At 34.1% G+C, this 13,320-nt stretch overlaps 1 protein-coding gene across 2 annotated transcripts in view; it reads right to left on the bottom strand.

Annotated features, from left to right (window-relative positions):
• The window catches only part of LOC126752164 (dual specificity tyrosine-phosphorylation-regulated kinase 2), a 162,160-nt gene extending 149,145 nt beyond the window's left edge, over positions 1-13,015 (bottom strand). Inside the window, exons 1-2 of one of the 2 annotated variants that reach the window (XM_050462764.1) lie at positions 12,910-13,015; positions 10,235-10,561 (exon numbers count right to left, since the gene is read on the bottom strand). The gene's annotated coding sequence lies outside the window, so the exon portion shown is untranslated. Of the gene's footprint in view, positions 1-10,234; positions 10,562-12,442; positions 12,832-12,909 lie in introns of those variants that run through there. The other variant, XM_050462765.1, reaches the window with a different exon arrangement.
• Positions 13,016-13,320: the final 305 nt, after the last annotated feature.

The following is a 13,320-nucleotide window of genomic DNA, read 5'->3' as shown; positions in this document are numbered from 1 at the left end:
CCCAATTCTTTTCAAAGCGAAAATGTACCGTCAAATTTGGGTCTTGGTCAAATACTCCGCAGCTTTTTGGCTTTTTTCGCAAATACTAAACTTATTTCTGCTGCCAACGCTGTGCAGCCACACGCTTGAGGGCGTTTATGTGCTAATCAGAAAACAGCGCATAGAATACAACAAAACAACAACAATACATGTTGTTGATAATAATATTTATGATATTGCAGCTAAATGTATGTGTGTGCGTGTGTGTGTGAAATGTAAATAAACTCGACAGCATTTAGTGCGCGTTAAACACTTTCAGTTCGTGTCGTCGTGAAAATTTGAAACTCGCCACGCAAAGTTCTGAAACATTTCTGTGTCAAGTGCACGTTCGTCAAGTCGTGTCTTGTGGCACCAACTGTCGATGCGCGCGTATGTGTGTGTGTGCTTAAGTGCGCACAGGTGGAAAATGTAGCGCATAAAGCTCGCAGTTTTTTATATTTTTTCACATGGAAATTTCATATTTTATGTATTTTTAATTTGGTAGCCCTCGCTTGGCACTCTGTGCTCATGTGTAGTGTTTCGTAGTTTCACTCGTTGAACTTTGTACGCGGCGAGTGGTGAAACTTTGTCGATTTTGTGGCGCTAAGTAGCAAGTGCTACGATTTTACTATACTTTTTTTGCAAATTTATTATTTTTATTGTTTGCGAATTATTTTTAGCAAAAATACGCGTGAAAAATCTAGTCCGAATTGTATTTTCAGTGAAAGTTAAGATTTTTTTGGGTTATGTTGGGCAATAAACGTCGTGTTCTTATCGGAAATATTACCTAGATGATACTTTCAAACCAGAAATTCGGTTCAGTTAGTTAAATTTCGTCCACTTACAACGATTTCTAGTACAGTAAGGCTTTGTTGTAAAACCGGTTCACTGCCTTTTCCATAATGAGAGTGAATATATGAGCTCTGAAGTCGAACTTCTTAAGAGTAATCGAACTGAACTCAAATAAATTCAAGCCAAGACGACCAATTTTCAACCACTTTTTGCAATTAATATCTAGGAGCTTCGCAGCTCAAGGGTCTAAATAAAGTATCTAACTTAAATATCCAGTCGCTCTTAAAGTTTGCAAAAACCATTAATGTTCTATATAACGAATAATTCAGCTGAAATTAAACTGAGATGACGAATGTAGGGCATTACTAAGGGAATATAGTTTTGAAAATACGTTGTCAACGGAGCGACAATTCATTTACAAGCGAATCAGCTGTTAAACAGCTGTTATTCTCAAATTTGGTAGCAACTCATGTGCAAAGAGAACAATCTATATTCGCGAGAGCAAAGTAAACCAGGTCTCTAGAGTCAAAAAAAGAAGTTCACTTTCCATTCATCAACCAACGGCTGTTTCAATTGCCAATATAAGTATAATTTCTGATCCATAAAACTCAGAGAATTTTTCATCGTAAAACAGCGTCGTTTACACACAAGCTTTCACAACATTTCTAACGCGCTACGCAACGCTTACGCCGTCAGTCACTCAGCTGCTCACTTTGATAACTTCATACGCATTTTTCAACCTTGAGATAAACAACGGTCTACATAAGATAACACAGAGACACACATTTGCTCACGGCGACGTGCAAAATCTTGCAAAAACAACACTAACATATCATTCACTTTCCATTTTTGCAATTTCTTTTCAATTATGTTTTATGACGTTTGTGCTGTTAACTCAAACGTGCTGAAACGTTTATTAGAAGCGCGTACAGACGTGTGCAGAAATATGTGAACTTTCATTTCAATTTCGCCTTTTGGCCCACACGCACACTTGCACGCGTTCTTTGTTGTATTTTTTATAATTTTTGCTATATTGCTGAGTGTTATTGTGTTGATAAGTCGTTAATGTTTGTTTTTCTATCTGTTACCTGCAGCCATGCGAACTTTCAGTGCGGTTTATTTATGATTTAATATAATTTCTAACAACGCACGATCTTATCTTGACTCGGCTACAACATATAAACATTTTGTTCCTCATACTTAATTTGCTGATAAGTTGATACCGGTCCGATAAGTTTGAACAAGAAATAAGTGCGAAAATTCCATTGATAACTAATGCAGTTATACTCGAAAGTTGTTGGTAGAACTTACTGAAGTGGTGTCTACCTGTGTGAGTAGTACTCAATAGAGTTGTACTCAATAGACTTTGGAATGATAAATAGTACTACTAAGGAAGTGAGTAACTGAAGGAAGGTTTAGTATCTCTGTATACAAGTCAGAAATTCACAAAAATTCAAACAACTCTCTTTGTATCGCACATCGTTGGAGAAAAATCAGTTCAATTAGTCCACCGATTAGAAATAATGAAGAAAAATTAAAAACGCCGTGTCTGCTTTTCCGTCACAACCATCAAGGCATACGGTTCATACTTATTTTGTTATCATCTCTCGAGAAGTATGGATATTTATGTATACATATGGTAGGGAACTTTCTAGATAATTCGCCAATTAACGAGATTCCTTACAGAACTCCCACATATAATAGCCTACTGAACTAAATTGTAATGTTCATTTAAAAAGAAGGCTTTAACTGAATTAATCACCACAGTGGGCATAGTGTTCCACAAGTTCATGTAAACAATATGCGGATGCAATACATCACGCCGAAAACATTTTCTTAAGAAAACACACACTTTAGATGTTTTTGAAATTGCTATTAAAGTTGCAGACTCATAAAATTTTAAGCTCTGCCTTAATATCTCTCCTCTTTGGGATATAGTTCACTATGTCGACTTTCGGTTACTCTCTCGTTTATCCTTTCGGTTATACTTCCGGTTATCCTTCCGGTTATCCTTCCGGTTATCCTTTCCGGTTATCTTTCCGGTTATCCTTCAGGTTAACTAATTATTTACTCACCCTTTGGCAAAAACTTAAAAGAGCAACGCCGCAGAAGCAGAATTTCGCAACAAAATAGCCATTTAACTTAGTTTTTATTTTCATTCAATAATACTGTAATAATCACAACAGCGTGCGAGTGTTCCACAAGTTCATATAAACAAATAGCGGAAGCAATACATCATACCGAAAGTATTTGTTTGAGAAATCACACTGTTTATAGGTCGTTAAACTGCTTAGCAACAGTTTTCTCAACACATCACTTAAGTCACCTTTGATTTCTCGCAAATAATTTCAAAACTCTCACATTTTGCAAACCACATCACACCTTCGTTTAATAACTCAAATATTGACAGACAATTTTGCAAGATTGCGGAACTTTTAATTGCCACAGCCCGACATTAAACAGGGTGCTAACAAATGCCTTTATTGGACCGTTATTTGTCAACAAAGCCGGCGAAACGAAAGGGTGTAGCACAGAAATCACACGCTTTAGTGGGAGAGTGACGACGGCAGTAAAAGTCAGGCGCCGAGAAAAGCAAATAGAGTGCGCTAGAAATGCAAAAGCGTATCGAAAGTAATTTACGAAGCTTACAGGAATATATACAAACAATTATGGAGATAATATGAAATTAGTGTTCTCTAGCCCTCTATTTCATCGCATCTCATGTTGTTTCCATCGAACCTTATTACAAATAACTTCAAAAATAGTTAAGATTCATTTGACGTTTCGCATGAAATACCGATTTGTCATCACACTAAAAAACAACGGTATTTTCAGACAACACGGGGAAACACAACGGCAATGAGTATTGACGTCTAATCAATGACATTGTTTACTTATAAATTCATACAGCCAATAAATGTATGTATGTAAATATTTATGAATAAATACACTCATACAATCGTGTGCAAATAGCGTTAGCTTCCCAAGTTCAGCAGCATCGGCGCATTAATTAGCGATTTTGCGCGTCCAACAGCAGCGACGAGCGACAGGTGTAGAGAGATTTCAATGCCGGAGCAGATGCTACAACTCAGTCAGCGAGAGACAGGTAAGAAGAGAGAGAGGTAGGGGGATAGAAAATATCAGCTATTAACTACTTAATGCTTTATTCTTCGGAAATATTCAGCTCCACTCGTTTATCATGGCGCTTCAAATTTGCATAATATTGATAATAGCTTGTGTTTTTGCAATTGTTTTGTAGTAAATAATAAATTAGCCAGAGTTTTTTCCGACTAAAATTGAATGACGCTTTGAACATTTTTTGCTGTCCTCCTATTACTCTCTTTCACTTATATTTGTTTTTATTTTTATTTCTTGATAAAAACTTTCGCACCATTTCGCATTTCGCTTCGTTTGATGGTTCTTTGATAAGTGATAACCGCGCGGGGCGGCTACCTATCTGTTGTTGCTTGATAAGTGGCGCTAATGACTGCTTCGCAATTTTGCTAAATAAGTACCAAACTGGGTGACACAGGGTGACACCTTTCAGTAACGGTATTGCGTTGCTTTTGTTGACTTGCCGTTGTGTTATCTATCGGTCATTCGAGCTCGTCGGTGAGTGCGCGCACCCCTGACGTATTAAAGCAGCTGAGCGCGTGTAGAAAATGGTATGACAGCTAGCTGAATGGGTTGTGGGAATGCGGAGGGATGACTTTATACGAAGGTATATGAGAATATCGAGCTTCTCAATGGGGTTTTCAAGGGACGAAGTTCAATTATAACTAATTTGAGACAGCAATGTGAGGTGTCTTCTACGAAAATTCAATTTTTTGATATATAGTATTTCATACATTTACGAGGGTTGGTATCGGAATATTTTGCAGTTGAGAGTGCTGTTGTTTTCTTAAGAGAGTATTATGGGTAATTTTCAGGTTATTTTCGCTTGATAAACATCTTCAAGAGATCATTTGAAAATCTCTTATCTACTTTCATCACACAATTTCAAGTTCTCATAGAACTCCGAACCGTCTAAGAGACTCTAGATCTTAATTCGTTAGATTTCTAATCGACTAAGGGACTGTAGATCTAACCAAAAACGGTTAAAAAATATAGTAAACACCATCGAAGTTAATCGATCGCATATATGTACATACATATCTCTTACATATTTGACGAACCTCTTTGGAGAGCATATTTGTTTTTGGATTGCCTGGAGTTTTCAATAAAATAAATAATAATATGTTTTTTAGTTCCTTAGAAGAGTGACACTAACGAAAACTCTCTAATAGGAAGCTGAATGAACATTTAAGCTTCTAAGTTAGTAATGCTCAGCTGGTGACTGGTCTGAGATTGATTGAGCGCAAACTGGATCTCAACGGAGTAATCAGCCTTCTTCCAGTACTATATTGAACGGAGTTAAGCTAATCTGAACTTATATTTGAAATCTTTAGTAAAAGATGTAAAGCAGATAACTCACTATCAAAGTATATCTGACCTATAATTAAGTCACCGAAATATAATTAATATATTCAATAATAGGTCGAAGAATATTTGAGCATACATATAGTATATATGACATACTATATATAAAATCTGGCGTTACAGTTCTAAAGCAAAAAGTCTCGTTTCAAGGAATTTCGGTTCTATAATGGGTCGAAGAATCATTGTATCAACATATGTAATCAAGTAAAAGCTCTTCTGAGCTTATATATGAAAGCTGTGCTTTCAGTTGTAATGCGAAAATCTTTGTGTAAAAGTATTTTGGACCAATAACGGAACGAAGAAGCGTTGAACCAAAGAAACATAGTTATATTTATAGTTATATTGTTATAAAATTTAAGGTTCTTCCAAAAGATTGAACAATTTTCGATTATGATCATGCAGATGAGATACTAATACCTTCTTCTTTAAGTGAATTAATAAATCTTTCTATATTTTCTGCTCTAAGTCGATTAATTATACAACTAAAGGAGGTAAATTAAAATGTCGATCCTAACAGGAATCTCACTACAGCCGCTTAGAACGTCTGTCAGTTGTGGTACCTAAGCAAAAAAGAGTACATCTTCAAAGAAAAAAATCATCATGTAGACTTCTTCTATTTTGTGAGAAAAAATAGATTTTTACTTTTTTGATAATTCTTGGAAAATATTTTAAATATTGCAAAGCTGCAAGAAGTTAAAGGAATTTCAAGAATACCTTATAGCCTAGTGGAAAAAATATTGCCAAGTAAAAGTTTATATTGGAAAAGTATATAGAAATTCTTATATAAGCAAAATTTGTAGAAAGTGTCCTCTAGGAAAATAAGTTAGCGCAGAAATCTGGCATAAAGAACTTATGTCCAATATTTACAAACTATAATTTTTAATACATTATTAGTTAATATTTTATATAAAGATTTTAGTTGCCGTAGACACCCAAACGGAATGGCTTGAGTGGCAATCACGCCATAAAAACAAAGCAAAGCGGCTCAACTTTATAGAAAATTTCAAGCTTTTTAGGGAAAAATCCAAAATAATATAAATAGTGACATCATCAATACATTTTTCCTACAAGGTTCCTATACAAACAAAATAGCCAAGTAAAAGTTAATAAAACTTATAAAAAAACGTATATAAAATTGCAAAAGTCCATAAACAAGAATAGCGAATGGATTTCAATGCCTTTAAAAACTACAAAAAATAATCGAAATGTATTAGAAGTTTTCCGAACTTCGCCAAAGGCAACTAAAGGCATTGAATTGTGCAGTATTTCCAATGGAACTTTGCTCTTGTTGTTGTTGCAAACACAACTATAATATAAACGTTTACGAAAAAATTTGTTTGCCTTTCATATAAAGTTGGCTAAAATCGTGGCCAATTTGCCGCCAATCTTTGGCATAATTTCCAAGCACAATTGTGGGTATTTACTGTATGTGTATATTGTATCTAAGTCCGTATATGTGTATCTGCCTACGTATGAGGTTCTGTTTGTATGCAAGTAAATGTGTGTATGTGTGTCTGTGTTTGCGCTTTAGCATGTGCGGCAAATCGTGTTTTTATGCCACAAACTTTGTTCTTTTTTCCCCCAAACCCACTAATTCGCTATATTTAGCTATATTTGAAGGCAAAACAGGGGGCAAAAATAAAATAAAAATACAGTAAAGATTAAAATCAAATACACATGCACACATACATATAAAAGACACTTACGGCAGGAAATCAGTTCAAAGTCAAAGTATTTAAACGCCAATCAATAGGGCAGCAATGTTGGCAAACAAATCGATGTACTCGCATATATGTATGTACACTTATGTGTATTTATGCATATGTGTGCACATATATTAACATATCCTTGCTTGTGTATGTTTTTGCAGCAGCTGCTTTGTTTAGTACATTATAAGTGAGTAGTAGAAAAAATTGTAAGAATAGAAAAATCTTGAACCTCATTGACAAGTGGACAGGGAGAATACGATAAAATGCTAAAAAAAAATAAAAAGAGAAACAAGAATAAACGTAACTTATCCTGTATTGAAGCCATAATACCCCACACAGCTGCCTTTGTTATACCATAAAAGAGTATAAGAGGATATTTTTCCTGATTTTGAGCTTTCAGTTTATGAGGCAGCTATATGCTATAGTGGTCCGATCTTAACAAAATTTTTGGAGTTAGTAGCAATACCTGAGAGAATGATCAATGTCGAATTTCATGAAGATACCTTCTCAAATAAATAAGTTTTCCATACAAGGAATTGAATTTGACCGATCAATACGTATGATCGCTATACGCTATAGTTGTCCAATCAGGACCGTTTCTTCAAAAATAATAGCAATGTTTTATAATATTATCTGTGTCAAATATCTTGAAGTTACCTTGTCAGATAAAAAACTTTTCCATACAAGTACTTAATTCCGATCGTTCAGTTTGTATGGCAGCTATATGCTATAGTTGTCTGATCAGAACATTTTCTTCGAAGATTATACCAATGACTTTGAATAATATCTGTGCCAAATTTCTTGGAAATACCTTTTCAGATAAAAAAGTTTTCCACACAAGCACTTGATTCCGACCACCCAGTTTGTATGGCAGCTATGTATATGCTATAGTGATCTGACATCAGTGTTTCTGTCAAATAAACAGCATCTTTATGTTAAAAGGACGTGTACAAAAATGCATGTGCGTATCTCAAAAATGAAGGACTAGTTCGTATATTTATAGACAGGCCTACGGACATGGCTAACTGGACACGGCTTGTCTCGGTGATCATTTATGTACATATATACATATGTATATACATATGTGCATACTTTATAGGATCTCCGACGTTTCTTTTGCGTGTTACAAACATCGTGACAAACTTAATATACCCTGTTCAGCGTATGAAAAGGAAAGAATAAAGAGTTGTGAAAATATTGTTTGTTTGAACGAAACCTAGTTGCCTGTTGCTTATTCAAACCAAGCGATAATAATTATATAATTATTAATAACAGTTGATAATAATTTGTTATAAAATTTTATCCGCTAGGCATCAATTATTCCTCACCATTCTAAAAGGAATATATGTAAAAGATTGCCCTCAATTCACTTCTTTGCGACTTTTGCTTCTTTATTTGCGTTTTATCACACCACTAAAATTTTAGTACTGCAAAAATAAAAATAAAAAAAATTTTAAAAAAGTTATGAATATATTTTTGCATTATCTAAGCTTTTTATTGCGCGATAAATTTTAATATTACTAAACCTAATGTTGTTGCTCATTAAGCGCCTGTTGTAAATATGTATGTGCCTCGTGGCTAAGCTTATTGGCACCAACAGAGAAAGACGCCCCTTTTTTCGTCACGATGAGATGATATAATGAAATCATTACTGACACATTAAACTTTGTGACTGTAACGGCAATTAACCTGGGGTTGTAATGCTGCAAGCGTGTTACTCGAAACTTAACTTTAGATGGCACATAAATAATGTGGAGTTGGGATTAAATAAATATATGTATATTTTTCTACAGGTCATAGGAGGAATATAAGCCAAATCTTATATAATATTATATAAAAGATAGTACATAAGTATATTAGATAACCAAATGAAGCTTATGAAGCACATTTCTTTTGATCACAAATATATATATTTTTTTCTACTAAAACTATTTCTATTAAAATTATCATCTTTTTTCCTATTACATCGCGGAACTTTCCTGATATTTTTTAAATAAACTTCTAGTCATTTTTTACATACCGCCGCATCATATACACACTTCTTCTTGTGGTTCAGTTTTTATTGAACTTTATTTCAATCTATTCCCTGTCTTTTGTGGTAAACTTCTCAGAAGCTGCTTCGCACTATCCTTCTCTAGCGATTTGCATACATTAAAAAGGTTGAGTGCATAGTTTCTCTTTCTTTCTTTGCGGCTAATGCAGTTTGTTTCCAATTTTGCCGAACGCATGCAAATTTTATAATGGAAAACTCAACCACGATACCCACTTCAAAGTATTCAGTTACCAAAAGTAACCCCTGCGGCCTAAAAATTCAATTTGTTTCTTTAATACCAAAACAGTTAATGGAAAGGATCGATTGTAAGAGAGGCAAATCAGGTAGGTTGTAAGATGCCAAGTAGAAGGTATTGCAAATTAAGAGTAGGTTGCTAAATAGCCTCGAAAAACCGCACATATTCATGGAAGGAGCACATTGAAGAGAGTTTTATTTCATCATATGTAATTGCAACAATAAAAGGTTTCGTACTCTTTTATATCCACGGATTGTTAGCCTAAAAAACAGCCTAATAGTCAGCAGTTCCGTAGTTTTTGTAATGTTTCTAAAGAAAGGTTAATATTAGGATTAGGAGTTCCGTAGTTGTTGAAGGATGTTTTGGAGAGAGTTTGAATTAATCATTTATGTTGAAAATTATTCTGAAACTCTCTCTTTAGGATTAATATTCCGATTGTTGAAAACATAAATGATTAATCGAAACTCTCTCCAAAAGTCATGTTATTCACCCTTCCTTCGTACTCGTTTATATCAGTGGATTGGTAGACCAATAAACGGTCAGGAGTTGAATAGTTGTTATAATCTTTCAATTTTTTGTTTTTTTTGTATAAAACCACTAACCAAACTATTACGGTTATTTTCAACTCATATTTTGAAGGCACTTTAAAATTTATTTATTTTAATCAACACTTTAACCATCAGTTAAGAATTAACCACCACTGGTATTATGTACAGTGTAACAATTAAAAAACCAAGAAACTACTACATTTTCAACTTTATAAGCCTTTTCGCTAGTGCCGGTTAGCTAATAACCGACACATTAACCATCGGTTATAAAATTTATTATATGAATAAAGAGAATTTGGGTTTATACAACATTTTAAACATTTAGTTCACTTAACCATCAGTTAACAACTAATCAGTGACTAAGTAAATTATATTTTTAAATGAAAAACAATTTACTCACCTATTTCAAATTGGTGTTCGTAGTCTACCTTGTGGCTTTGAGCTGGCGCTTTTATATCCAAATGTTTTAGATTTTTCGGTATTTAATCCTATTTTTGATGATTTGTTTATCTTTTCACTGTGTTTACACGCTAAACACTTGAGCAAAAAATCAACTTTGATTTTATTTATAAACTTTATATTTCAATTATGAACTCTTAATGGCAAAAGAACACACTGCACTCTTTAACAAATATATTTTATATTTTTTATAAAAATGTACGAACGAACTTTTCTTTAACTGCTGCACAGAATACACTTTTGTCGTCGATAGATATGAACTCTTGGGCTGTGGAGGGGATTTAAGATTAGAAGTTGAAATATATAAAAACAAACATAATTTGAGTGATAGAAGAGTCTTCAAAAAGCCGGTTAAAGCAAGTATGCGTTTGACAGCGCTGCTACAACAACGCGAGTTTGGTAGAGAGTGGCGCTATAGGGCTTTTAGGCTGCCAAACTGTAAAGGATGTGCTGCTGAAATTTATTTTAATTACTGAAAATTGTAATTAATATGATTTAGTATATTGTTATGTGCTTTTTTCTAAGCCGTAAGGCCTAGCTACCAAACATTTTTCACAAACTTTGCTTTGCTCTCCGCTCCTTTACACACTTTTAGGGATGCTGTTTGTATTTTATTTTTGTTTGCTTTTGTAATCTGTATATTATTCCTGCACAGAACTCCACTTTGCACACTTCCAACTCCGTTGCACAACTCTGGCAGCCACTAGCTGCGCTCTTCCGGCTACATTTTCCTAACTGTTACGCAGGAAATTCTGTGCGCCTTCTCGCTCGCACCGCACACCACCAAACTCACCAACTACTTCTACGGCTCTCCGTAAAAAGGCTGCTGGATATTATGCTACGGCTGCCAAGCAACACTGTTTTTTGTGCGCTTTATTGCTGTTGTTGGCGCTGAAGTTGCATGGCGAGTTGCAAATTCGGGTTTTCCACAGTCTGTAGGGGAAGCGAGAGGTAGGAGGCGCACCAGTTGAAGTTGGTATACCAAAATATCACTTAGCCGTGTGTATTTGCGTGTGTGGCTTTGTGTTGGCGACACTTTGGCAGATAATTTGGTGAAAATGTTTCAAAAATGCCAAGAAATTAAAATTAAAAATATTTTCTAAAATTGTTGTTGTTAAATTTTATTGTTGCTTGAAAGCTTGAAAGGCCCCTACCAGCGTCCAATATGCTGCAACTTTTGCGTTACTCCAGCGCGTCTGCAATTACAACTCTGTTTGTCGATATTTTGACTTCCTTTAGCAACAACAACAAGCACAACAACACATGTACACACCGTGAAATGTAAAATGTGTATATCTGCATCTTCGGCAGTTACTTAACCAGCGAAGGATGCACAAAAGGGATGCAACAACAATAAGCAATAACAATTCGCAGCGTTTGCCTGCAGCTTGTTGTGTTACCATCCAATTTATGATGTTTTTTTTGCTTGATTTTTGGTTATGTCTGCTTGCCTACCTAAGCGCAGACATATAGGTAGATTTGAGACTGATTGCTTATGCTTAGCTATATTTCTAAGCGTGTTTATTTACAAATCCAAATACATATGAGTGTATGTCTACGTATGCGTCTTCGGAGAATATGTGTGTGTGAACGTTGGACAATCGGATATAGAATTTCATTTATCTCTCTATTTGCTTGTGTACAGCTACAGTTGTGAGCAATTTTGTGCAAGAAACAGATATTTCAACGATTTGTTGTAGCAGACCGTTGTCAAATTTTACTTGTATTATGAATTTCTCAAAAATATGAGATTGCTTAAAGTAATAATCATAGATAGCAAGAATATATCAAAATTTGCTAATAGAACATATGCCAGCTTACAACGAAAAAGGAAGTATTTCATTAAAAAAAATTAAAAATAAAAATATTTTATAAAAAAAAATTATTAATTAAAAAATATTTCATATCAAAGTGTTAAATAAAAATATTTAATACGAGTAAAATAAATATTTCGACAAAAATATTTTATCAAACAAAAAAGTAATTTGACAATTTTAACAAAACAACAATTTTTTTTAAGAAATTTTATCCAAAAATTTTATATATTTTGAGAATTTAATAATATTTTGCCGATTTTATAAAAACAAATATAATTTCAACGAAAATATTTTGTCAATTTTATTAAAATAAAAAAAAAAAAAATTTTCACCAAAAAAAGTTTTTTTAATCACAAAAAACCGTTTCAAATTTTCGCAATAATTTTTTTTTCTTTCGATTTTTCAACAAAAATATTTATTTTTTGTGCGCCTTTCATTTGTTATATTTATTTTTCACATTTATCTCACATAAATGTTGCACTGTTTATAAAATTACAACAACATTCAGTCACTTTTCCAACTAACTTATTTTTCACGTAAATTTCTGATTACTTTTAATGCACACAATTGGTTTTTAATTCTAAAAAAACACGCTTTCAACACTCTTTGTCACTTTTCCCTCAACAATTGGCAATTTCCAGCATTTCTCATGCAAACATATCCAAACATATCGGTACTACGTGTACTCGGCTTAGTTATGCTTTTCATATAAATTTTTATGCTCTAAAAAATCAACGAAAAAAATTGTGAAAAACTCTGTTCTTCAATAATAAACAGTAAAATAGCAGAATTTCATTACTTTTTTTTTACTCTTTTCTTTCTTGACACATTGAAGAAGAAAGAAACAACAAAATGCGAGTATTTTGTATCTCCGCGTACTTAAAATCCCCACAGTCGCGTTTAACGTCCGGAACTGAACTGAATTCAAACAGTGAACACTGTCGTGTCTGCAGTCGTCGACTCTGGCTGTCGCTGTTGGCAAGCGTCTAGCGGTGAGAGCATCCAACAAGCTGAGCGACCCGCAGCCCCAATGTGCTCCCAATACGCAGAAAAAATCAACAAACACAAAATATTGAGTGGCGAGCGCCCAGCTACAGCGCCAAAGCTGGCATTTAGCTGCTACAATAAAAAAAGTCGTTGAGAAAATTTAACGTCTGCATAAAAATAAAAACGTTCAAATTACTTTGCAGCGCGCGTCGCAGTCGGCGCT

This window comes from Bactrocera neohumeralis, chromosome 3, assembly GCF_024586455.1.
Source record: "Bactrocera neohumeralis isolate Rockhampton chromosome 3, APGP_CSIRO_Bneo_wtdbg2-racon-allhic-juicebox.fasta_v2, whole genome shotgun sequence".
Classification (NCBI taxonomy): Eukaryota; Metazoa; Arthropoda; class Insecta; order Diptera; family Tephritidae; genus Bactrocera; species Bactrocera neohumeralis.
Note: the sequence above shows the minus strand (reverse complement) of the source record. Positions and strands in the feature narration are given on the sequence as shown.